The sequence below is a fragment of the Dipteris shenzhenensis genome, chromosome 25 (assembly GCF_047967505.1).
Source record: "Dipteris shenzhenensis isolate YYH24624 ecotype China chromosome 25, Dip_SZ_1.0, whole genome shotgun sequence".
NCBI classification, from domain to species: domain Eukaryota; kingdom Viridiplantae; phylum Streptophyta; class Polypodiopsida; order Gleicheniales; family Dipteridaceae; genus Dipteris; species Dipteris shenzhenensis.
In genome coordinates this window covers 36082636-36095249 of record NC_141620.1, presented here as the reverse complement: position 1 = coordinate 36095249, position 12614 = coordinate 36082636, and positions in this window count along the sequence as shown.

The window sequence follows — 12614 nt, the reverse complement described above, 5'->3', positions numbered from 1 at the left end:
GCCAACCACTTGGCCTTTTATACACATGTCACCTTTTGAAGGGAGGGTCAACCCTAATCTCTTTATACACTCACCGTTCTCATTCTTTTACCATCCTCTTGGGCCCATCTAGCTCCAAGGCACAATCCTAGCTCTATGAACTTGCCACTAACCAAATGAAAACACTAACCAATGGTGGCATATTGTTAACCCTTTTAAAGGACCATTTTGAATTCAAAAGCTGGCAAAATTAATCAAGAAAGATAAAAACATCAGTTGGAAGAACCAAGAAGAAGTGAGAGCCAGCGTTTAGCAAGAAGTTCAAAAGTTACAAGAGGCAATTACAACTAAAGAGCTATGGCAACCAATAACCATGATACAACAAGGTGAGACAAAATGAAAATCAGTTAATGTAAAACATTCAATCCAAAGAAATCTGGGAGTTACATCTTGAAGGCACGAGCTTTGAAACAAAGAGCCTATTTGTAGATTTGTTTAAATCTATGAGATAGGCATAGGTTCAAATCATAGTAGAACAACTGCTACACATAGAACTGGAAGTCCGAAAGATGTTGGTAAAGAAGTTTCTAATCCATCGATGTTCCTATGGAGAAATGACCCAGTGTCTAGACAAACCATTTCCATACCATGCTAAGCCTAACGATGTCGATTACAAAATGCCCACACTAAAGGTACAATTTCACGGCGGCTAGCATCTGATTGCTGTGTTACTAGATGGTAGATCCTGGGTCATTATCTTACCCCAATTCATGTACAAGAAAATGGGCTTATATGGATTGGATCCCACAACTTTTTAAGTGCCAATGGCAATCATTCAAGCCCTGGAAATCATACAAAACTAGGTAATCCATATCCAAGGGCTGGTCTTCTACATCAATTTCATTGTTTTGGAAATAGAAGAGAGTGACACACCGTATCACATGTTTCTTGGTAGACCATGGTTCAAGGAAGCTAGAGTAAATTAGGGGTGTCTCTGTAATCATTGTTAGTAAAGGAAACTAAAGCTCAAAATGATCCTGAAGCTAATTCTCAAAAAGATAGTGTAGCCACACTAATTGCCTATGGCATAAACATGGGATTTGAATTGGCTGATGATAAAGAGAAACAGTTCTTGGATGTAAACCCACCCATTGTAACAATTTTTTAAGATTGACATCAGTTAAAACTTTAAGTAATACTCATGGGAAGACATAAATCTGACAAGTGTGTATGTTGTAGTTATACCTAGCTTTGTACAAGAGTAGGTGCAATTGGGGGCCTCAACACACTAGATCTAGAAGTGGAATTGGATACAGAGGAGATTCGTCGCTAGCAAATATGGGGTGAGGACGTCATCACCGAGGCTAAAGCAGCATACAAAGAGCAAATGCAGTGAGCCTCTCACATAAAAGAAGATGACTTAGAGGAGCTGAGTCTTTACACAAAAGATAATCCAAAGATGGTGAAGATCAATGTCTACATGCAAGCTCAATTTTAGGATGATTTGATTGCTTTGCTGAAAGGATATCATGAAATCTTTACTAGGAATTATACACATATGATGGAAGTAGATCTTATTGTTTGTATGTGATAAATTAATTTAAAGAAAGATGCAATTCCTATAGTTCAACAAAGATACAAAAGGAATTCAAAGTAGGTGAAGTAGGAGATTGACAAAGTCTTAAGAGTGGGGTTCATCTACCCACTTGGAAAGGTCACATGGCTCTCACCGATTGTGGTTATGCTAATGAAGTATGGTTTGTGTGGATAAGTTGGAAGTTGAAACCATACCAACCCATTCCCACTTCCATTTTGTGATACACCTTAGATGACGTTGTGGCCATGAGGTGTGTAGTATCAGGGGCTACAATCCAATAGGATGAAGAAGACAAGGACAAACTAGCATTTGTGATAGAGTGGGATGTTTTTGCAAGTTGAGTCATGGTGTTTGGCTTGAAAAATACACCATTGACTTTTCACATTTGGATTTAACAAGTATTTTCTCTGTTTGGGACCAGATCCATGAGAGTCTTCTTGGATAATTTTAGTGCTTTTGGGAGAAGAAGAAAGCATATAGAACACCTTATGTTGTGCTTTGATAAGTGTGGATCCCCCAGGCTCAAACTCAATCTGACTAAATGCACATTTGTAGTATGCCGACGAGTGTGGTTGGGAAATATCATATCAATTGACAACATGGCAATTGATCCAAGGAGGATAGAGGCTATCTAGAATGCAAAAATACCTCATAATGTGAAGGAGCTGATGTAGATTGTATGCCAAGTGAAATGGCATAGTCGGTTCTTGAGGTACTTATCATATATTTGCCATCCACTCACCAAAATCATGAAAAAGGACACCCCATATGTGTGGGCAGGTGAGCAACCAAAATCTTTTTGGTTGTTTAAAAATATGCTAGTCATAGCTCCAACCTTGCAACACCAGATTGGAAACTAGATTTTTGTGTATTTGTCGACACCTTGGATATAGCAATTGGGGTTGTACTAATGTAGAAAAGATAGAAGAAATGGCATAAACCAAGTGATTATGCAAGGCAAACCCTAATGCAGGCATAACTAAATGATTGTGTGATAGAAAGGGAGTGTTTAGGACTTTGAAAAGTTTCGGTACTACTTGTTGTGGGCAATAAAATTGTGTTTCGTGTAGATCATTAGGCCTTTGTGTATTTGGTCATCAAACCACAACCAACCAATAGATTGGCACAGTGGATACTACTTTACCAAAAAATTGAATCATACAATCATCCACATGCCAAGCAGCTAGCATCTTGTCAATGATTATCTTAGCCACCTAGAATTAGGACATGGACCAAAAGAAAGCACACCATATGAATTGCCAGATCCGTTTGAGGTAAAACCAATTCGGGGTACATATTGATACGATCTAACAAATAGGATATTTGATTGATCAAAGGCATAGGCTAGAGATGGAGTAAACCTTTTTTGGTTATGGCTAGAGCATTGTACCAAAGAGGTACAGATGAAGTACTCTAAAGATGCATGCTAGATAACAAATAGAATGTGATACTATAGGATGTACACGAAGGAGTACTCAGAGATATTTTCTCAGGGAAAATTACATCAAAGAAGATTTTCTAGGTAGGTTTGTGGTGTCCTCTTATGATGATTTGCATGAATATGCATGTCAATGCTGGTATTTCCAAAAGGATGGACATCAAAGAGATGCAGATGGAATGTCATTGAATCCTCTAGAACCATTCCAAAAGTGGGGCTTGGATTTCATTGGATTATTTAAACCAATTGCCAAACACACAAGAAATAAATATGTTGTGGTGGGTTCTTCATAAAACTCATATATCTTCATAGAACTCATATTTGAAATCATGGAACTTGCATCAACTTCAACACATATAAAAATAGAATGAAATATCACAAAGTGATGTAGCAAGTGATGGTTGGGCACCAATTTTGTGTGCCCTAAAAAGTGCCTCTACTCAGACCCCTTAGGCAGTAGATTTACCCTTGGAGGCACCTTGTATGTTGGCTATGCCAATATGGAGAATCATGATAATTTACAAAAGCAAAACCAAAAGATTTATAGGGTTCCCTATTGCTACTTCCTAGCTTTTATTCCTAGAGCTAATCCACCCTAGCCTACATTTGTGCTTAATAGTGCTAATCCCACCTACATACTGGTGCTCCTGTGTGTCTATATGCAGCATGCATCATATTTAAAGTGATATCTAGGCTTCAAAAGTAGGCCCATTAACGTCTTGAAATGGGCATCGTCAATGCCTAAATTGTGGACCCATGCTAGGAAATTTGGGTAAGAAACTCCTAGATGGGTTTCTTAAGCACATAGAGGCTAGCAATAAAACACCCTTGTGAGCATTTAGGAAGGGCACCACCACCCACCCACATGGCAATCATTACTTAAATGGAAATTGGCACCAGTGCCATTCTCCATAATCCTAGCTTCAAGTTGGAGATTGGCACCAGTGCCATCCTCCATAATCCCAAACTCAAATGGAGATTGGAACCAGTGCCATTCCCCATAATCGTAGACTCAAATGGAGATTGGCACCAGTGCATGGATCCAAGAGATTGGCACTAGTGCCATTCTCCATAATCCCATATGGAGAATGGCAGTGGTGCTGACATGTGGGTTTGTGGTGAATGGCATTGGTGCCATTTTCCACAAACCCACATGGAGATTGGCAACAATGCCATTCTCCACAACGAAATTTGAAATTTTCTAGACTCACATGGAGAATGGCAACAATGCCATTCTCCACAATCCAACATGGATAATGGCATTGCTGCCAATCTCAATATGGATTTGTGGAGAATGGCACTAGTGCTACTCTCTAGGATCCATGCGGGGAATGGGTCTAGATAAAATTTCCATGAGATCATGAACTATGTTCCAAAATGTTCTAGTGATTTGGTAAAAATTTGTCCTTAATTCCAAATTATTTTATACAATAATTAGGGGATATTTTAGTGGTGATGTGACTACATCATGTTATTCGAGGTTATTTTTCTTGTGCCATTTGAAGTTGATGTTGTAACTACATCATCTAGATCCATGTTGTGCCTTTCCTCGGAGTCACGCAAGGCACCATCGACATCCATGTGTTTGATGGTAGTGGCCTCATGTGGAAGACCTCTCCCACTCCCTTGATTGACATCCAAAGCATCCAAGTTCCCAACCAAGTAGTCGGTAAGGAGCTCCCATGTAAATTTCCCTATCAACATACATGGATAACACACCTGGCATCTACAACCATGTCGCCTCGCACCATACATGGGTGACTTGCTAGTGGCAAGGTTCATATCCTTGCCAAGTATCATGTTGTGCATGATGCAACATGCAACTATATTGCGGGCTATGTACTTTGGCGTTGGATGGGATATCTTCCTCAACAAGTAGCGCCACTTCATCTTGAGATGACCAAATGCATGTTCAACCACAATGCGAGATTAAGAAAGCCAAAATTATAGTCCTTCTACTTGAGCGTGGATGGCAACTCATATGGCACCATAAGCCATGGCTTATGGCCATATCCACCATCGGCAATGATATACTCCCGTATTCAAAAGGTCCCATCCACAAAGTTCTCCCCACCAAGATATTCACCTCGATGCACACAATGGAAAAAGCGGAATTGTGAAGCACACAGTTGTCGTTCAAGCTCACTGACCATCCAGTGAAGACATCAAGAAAGTGCATGTTAGAGTCAACCACTGCTTGCATGCACATGAAGATGTTCTTGTCTTTGTCATACCAATTGGCACTACACTCATCCTTAGGAACCTCCATCTCTATGTGGGTTACATCTATGGCACCACAAATGTTGGGGAGGCCACGTTGGCAATAGAAGCCTTGCTTCACTCGAGCAACTTCAGATGGAGTTCTTGACCAATGCAAGAATCGATCTTGATGGTTCAGGAGGGCTATCACAAACTTTTTGACAATCTTTGAAACACTGGACTTTCTTATCCCAAAGTGCTCAATGATATCGATGACCCTACTGCCACTAGCAAGATTCAAGACCGCAATGGCCACTTGCTTCTGAATGGGTAGGAGTCGTCCACTAACAGTAGCAAGAGAAGAGGGGATGGGGCCCTGCTACAGTTTAGTGGCCAATAAGGCAGAAAGGTCTAAGAGAAAAGTGACAGGGAGATGGAAGACCTCGCTAAACCTTGCATCATCCCCATGTGTGGCCATCACGTAGTGATTCCACCAATCCAAGGAGGTTTGACATAGTAGTCTGAGACCGTCTGAATTGCACCAACAGGTCCATGAGGGTGGTCTTTAATTGGGAGTGGATGAAGGCAAGAACTAATGGTATATGGAAGTTGTAGGTAGAAGTAGCAGCTTGCATGGATGAGAATGAAAATCGAGCAAGACCTGCGCTCTTAGAATGGCATAAGGAGATGGAATCTTTGCGAGAAGCATGAAGGCGATGAAAATGAGCATATAGTGTGATGACAAGGCTAAGGAGGGTGACAAAAAGGGCCTTCACAACTTGGATTGAAGGCATGGTGCCTTGGACTTGGGATGAAGTAGTTGAAAGGAGTGAATAGTGTGAGTGGAGAGAGGGGAAGAGAGTGGAGTATAGTGGGAAGGAGTGGAAGGAAGGAGGAGGTGGAGGGATGGAGGAAGGAAGGAGAAGGAGGTGGAGGGATGGGGTGGAGTATAGTGGGAAGGAGTGGAAGGAAGGTGAAGGGATGGAGGAAGGAAGGAGAAGGAGGTGGAGGGATAGAGAAAGGAAGGGGAAGGAGATGGAGGGATGAAGGGGGTGGAGGTGATGAAGGAAGGGGAAGGAGATGGAGATGGAGGGATGGAGTGGAGTATAGTGGGAAGGAGTGGAAGGAAGGTGAAGGAGTGGAAGGAGAAGGAGGTGAGGGAGGTGGAGGGATGGAGTGGAGTATAGTGGGGAAGGAGAAGGAGGTAAAGGACGAAGTGTAATGTGAAAGAGTGGAAGGAAGGAGAAGTAGGTGGAGAAGGAGGAGGTGGAGGGAGTGTTTTTGAAAAAAGGGAGGGTGAATTTTTTTTTTTCATGAAAAAAAGGAGGGAGACTTGTGCTTTTTTATGAAAAAAAAGGAGGGATGTCAAAAACGCCCCTTTTTCGAAAAGAAATGGAGGGACAACTATGTTTTTTGATTAGAAAATGAGGAAAGGGGAATATATTTTCATACAAAAAAATACAAAAGGCCCATCTTCACAAAAACGGCGGGAGATTTATTCATGAAAAAAAGGTGGGAGACTTGTGCTTTTTCATGGAAAAAAGGAGGGGATGTGAAAAACGCCCCTTTTTTGAAAAGAAATGGAAGGACAACTATGTTTTTTGAATAGAAAATGAGGAAAGGGGAATATATTTTCATACAAAAAAATACAAAAGGCCCATCTTCACAAAAACGGCAGGAGATTTATAAAAACGGAAGGAGAGGCCTAGTTTTCGAAGGGAGGGGGGAGGAATTAATGGCCTACAACTGTATAGCTAGTAGAGCAGTTGGTGACAAAAAATAGGCAGCCACCTTGCATGTCAAATGCACGTGAATAGAGTGGGTCCCAAACTTTGCACTTGCAATTCACCTCCAGCCCGCATCTAGCACAGGCTACACTCCAGCCTGTGCATGTGCACTGGCTCTTACATCTACATCGATTATTGTGGGGCTACGTGCGTGCCAAGACCTTGGGTCCATTGCATCGAATAGAGTCTGTGAGCCATGAGCTCTGCTACCCTCTCGACACCTTAGGAATAAAAAAAAGACATGAAATCCTCTAGCTCTACCTTCAAGGTTCGTTCAGGTGACCATCTCTTCCTCCCTTTGGATTTCTGTCAAAGTTTTTCATTTTTCGTCAAAGTTTTCCATCCAAGCAATATAGGGAGAAATTTGAGAGTGGTGTGCAATGAGATGTGCATGGGAATATAGGGATTGTGAGGAGCAAGGAGCACATAGGTTTGGGTAGGGCTCTCATTCAACACTTTGTGGATAATAGCACAAAGCATATGCTTCACAAGAGTAGAACCATGCTAGATGGTTCTAGAGAGACATAGTAGGTGCTACCAGAAGTATATAAGAAGATAGACATCCTGCGTGAGGTCAACACTTTGCTTAATCAATGTGGTTATGAGAGCCTATCCACATCCACATTTGGTAGAATTTGGAAATCATACTTCAAAAATGTAGCCCTTGCTAAGACAAGTGAATTCTCAAAATGTAGCTTATGCAGTCGGAGGCTCAGTTAGTAGCCACAAAAAGTCAAGATGAGAGCAATTCACTGATGGAGGAGAGAGAGATCATATGATACAGCAACAAAGTTGTAGAAACCTGTACTATGCATGGCATAGATACTCAGAGATTTATCCACAAAATATGTATGCATAATCCATGATAAGATAGACAAAAAAAAGATGGCGATTCCAAGACTTCGGGTGAAGTCCAAGGACATTGCCTCCACATGGCAATTACAAGTTTCACTCATTGGAAAGATTACGCATGGGTATGGACACAGTCATTATGGACACTTCACCTGACCTCGGAGACCTTGCTACTGATGAGATTCCAAGAAGCAGTGCTCACCTTCTGAATGCTTTATGCTCAAGAAACACTTTGGACTCCCATTACAGTTCTGAAGGTGCACAAATTTTCACAAGGGGACCTAGCTTGTGTGAAATTGTAGATGCCACGATCACAAATGAAAATCTAGAGATTGTATTAGACGTTGACTTGAAGTCTACCATGGATGCCATGATGCCTTCCATTGCAAGGGCTACAAACACATGCAAGAATTTGTTGCTGTCACATACACGTGAAAACCCATGCTCTTCAGATGGCTGTTGAGCCACCATATCAAAAGTTTCCAAGAGAACTTGCTACTTGGAAGCTAGATAATTGTGGATCCGAGAACAAAAATAGATACTTGTTTGCATACCTTTCTCTTCTTGTAGTAGCAAGGGGATAGTTCAATAGGGCTTCTTGATGGAAAAACATGATTGGTGAGCTCGAATAGGAAAACATGTCAAAGACAGGAGTGTATAGAGATTTTTGGCCAAGAACACAATCGCCTGATGAGGAGGAGGATATAGATGCTTGCATTAATGAGTTCCAAGTCGATGAGGAATGGAATGATCACTATTGCGAGCCTCTAAAAGGTAAGCCGAGGGAAGAGTTTAGACCAATGGTGGACACTAAGCAAGGGGACTTCGTTTTGGTGAGGCCGTTAGACCCTGTGTACCTCATATGGCTTGGGGTTACCATATCAAGTGTCGAGATGGATGTTGCATATCCTAACTTCAAGAAATTATTGATTCAGTATTGGGCACCATCGGTAAAGAGAAGGGGCCTCAATGATGCACATCCATCAAACCCTGTGTACCTCATATGGCTTGGGGTTTCCGTATCAAGTGTTGAGATGGATGTTGCATATCCTAACTTCAAGAAATTATTGATTCATTATTGGGCACCATTGGTAAAGAGAAGAGGCCTTAGTGATGCAGATGCGTATGTTGACCGTTGGAACAAGTATTGGGTAGGGAATAGGTTGGATCCACAAGTATGGAGTGTATTGATGGGGTGGTCTAGTCATTGACATCAAAAGCCATAAATCGACCCAAGAAGATTAAGATTCCACAAAATGTATCTATCAAAGCACAGGAGAGCTTGCTTGGTATCAGACATAGAAAATGGTGATGATTTTCTCCTTGTTGATCTCCCAAACTTCCAGTTTAATATGTTGTCTCATGTGATGTTTCTCAATCGTTGTGATCTTATCGATGCATATTTGCATATTATCAATATGACAATTTTCAAAACCTATCTTTCACCAACAACTACTTTGTTTCTAGTGGTTAACTTTGCATGGTGTTTGTTAATACCACCAACTAGTGTTTATTAATACCTCAAGTAAAATATCCACATCGTCCCTAAATGGTGTTTATTAACACCACCAAATACATGATTTGATCTATTCTTTGAAATCTGACTTTGCAACATGATTCTATATTGTATCAGCTTTCAACGCATGTTTTCAAATTCTAAAATGGAGATGATTTGCTTGTCGGATTGAGGTCCGGGATTGAGGTCCGACTTGTCTCCAGTTGTCAGAAGACACTCCGACATTGTTTTGAATGTCAAATTGTAAATTCCGACGGATCTAAAGCAAAATCCTAAAGTCTAAGCAGTTTGAAGCATTATCAAAGGTAAAATTATCTCTACTTTTCTAATTTACTAATTATATCATGGCAAAGTCAAAGCAAAAGAAGTGTAGAAGGATACATTGTGTATTGTTTGATGCTTTGTTCTATGTGTTATACCCAATGAAAGATTTCACAACTAATGAAGATTTTCATAATCATTGGAATTTCCAAATATTAACAAAATATCAATATTGGCAAAATTCCTACAATCAATGAAACTTTTCCCAAATTTAATAAAATCCACCCAATTTTAAAATTCCCAAAATGCAACTTTTGTCCCACTTTATCTAATATGGTGTTTAGGCCTTTGAAACCCATCAGTAAGTTCTTAGAACAAACTGAAGCCATGCAATGGTCAAAATGGTATTGTCAATTTTTGATGCACTTCAGAAGAGTTAAATAGGACCTCGTGAAAATTTGATGTGAAAGGCCACAACGTGTCCTCTAGCTTGATTGATGTAGTGCACCAATGAGGGATCTTGACCAAACGTGTCCTCTTGCTCAACTAATGTAGTGCAGAATGAGTGATCTCAATCAAACATGCTGTGAACATTGGACCATTGAGGAGATAACTCATCCACCTCAAATGCCTCCTATAACAATTCAAAAACCATTACATTAGAAAACTCACAAAACCCATTAGAAGACCAACAAATCAATTCATAGCTTGCTTACCATCATAACATTGTCTTATTCTATGCATTCCTCTCTTCTAATCTTGATTAGTCTTTAATAATCTTCCTATCTTCCAATGTTCATTGACCTTTGGGATGATGTGGTCAAAGCATTATGATAGTTTCGATAAGAAAAGTGAAACGAAAGTGCTCCTTTACCCCTTTGTATACCCAAACCTTATAAATATGAATTCTATTTAACAAAGGCCACCTATTATCTTATGACCTTAGACATGAAATCATAGAGTAAAACCATTGGAATAAATTGAACCACGATTTTCTTTGTCCTCCAATTCATGAATCAAAGCTCTGTAAATGCCAAAATACGCAACTGGAATCATGCACAGCTTGCACTAGTCAAACACATTGGTAAATGTTGCATGGGGGATGAAATTGGCACTGTTCATGCACTAACTCTGACATACCAGCCTCTATTGCCACATGCCACCCTTGGACTCTTGGCTAGCACTAGTTGTCAGATTACCACCCTTGGACTCTTGGACTTCAAGCTCTTGCACTACCACCCTGGGCATTATGCCACCATATGCCTACGCTATGCCAATTTTCACGTTACGATGGTTGTCCAAATTTGCTGCATACTAGTGTTGTACGTGCTCCATTTTGGAGATGGAGAAATGAGCTCTCCGCCCTAGCATTGCGTGGCAAGGCACATTCAATCCAATCTTGTGCAGGCTGTTGGGGTTGCTAGCCACCACTTGGTATTCTTCTTTGTTGGCCTGTCCTCAGGTAGCCTTAGCAACGCTTCATATTTGGCAAAGCAAAAATTAGGCATTTTTAGAATTTTTGGATGTACATTTTTGCTATTGGACAATATGTTGACTCTTCTTCATTGAACTTGAATGTTGACTTTTAAGTGGTTGACTCTCTCTCTCTCTCTCTCTCTCTCTCTCTCCCCCCTTCTTTATCTCCTCAAGTCTTCTTCTTACACACCATCTCCCCTGCCCCCCCCCCCCCCTTCTCTCCCCCCTTTATCCCCTATAGTCTTCCTCCATACCATTTCCTTTTTGTTTGCTTTTTTGATCTTGGGCAGGCCTTATGAATGATTAAATATCATTCACCTTGTTTTTTCTAGGCTATCTCGTGGGGACAGATGCCATGCCATGCTACTCATTGTCAAGAAGGGTGCTATATAACCGCTTTTAGGCGGGGTGCACACCAACCAGTAGCACAAGCTAGGTATTAGACGCCTACGAGTGGAATGGGTTGAACACGCCACATTGTCGGGTTGAGTTGTCTCATGGCAGAGTGTGCAGCATTTGTTGTCAGCTCAAGGGTATCTCCACCCAATGCCCATGAGAGTGCTTTCAACGGAAGCAAGAACGGAAGAGGGAGAGAGAGCGAGAGAGAGAGAGAGAGAGCCACACAAGTTTTGGTGGGTGCAGAACCACCCTAATCTTCTTTTTCATTCATTTATATATTTGTTTGAGTATTGTACATAACTGGGGTTAAGGCACAGTGAACCTTAACCCCCACAACCTCCCACTTAAAGAACAATGTGCCTTTAAGGGAGAACAACCAATGAGCATACTATCCAATGCCCATCAATACACGACAATACTCAAACCGCTGACTAGGTAAACTCTTCGTCAGCATATCTGCAGGGTTATCATCTGTATGAACCTTGACAAGCTCTATGCGCTTGTCCTCAAGTACCTCCCTGATGAAATGGTACCTGACCTCAATGTGTTTGGTCTTTGCATGAAAGACCGGATTCCGTGCTAGCTGAATAGCACTCATGGAATCACTATGCAATGTCGGTACACCTGTATGAATCCCCAAATCTCCCACTAGCCGATCAAGCCATATAGCCTCCTTGCAACCCTCTGTGGCTGCAACATAGTCAGCCTCTGTGGTAGACAAAGCCACGCACTTCTGTGCACGAGACATCCATGACACTGCACCACCTGCAAAGGTGAACACATAACCAGAAGTGGATCTCCTACTATCCACATGCCCTGCATAGTCTGAATCTGTGTACCCAAGTACACGCATGTCTCCTTTACCAAAGCAAATGCACATCTCCTTGGTACCCTTCATGTACCTCATGATGCACTTAACTGCCTCCCAATGCCTCTTTCCTGGATTAGCCATATACCGGCTAACAACTCCCACTGCAAATGCAATGTCTGGTCTAGTAGCTATCATAGCATACATAAGACTCCCAACTGCTGATGCATAAGGAACCTTGGCCATCATGGCCCTTTCCTCATCTGGTTTGGGACTATCTGTATGACTCAGTTTCACATATG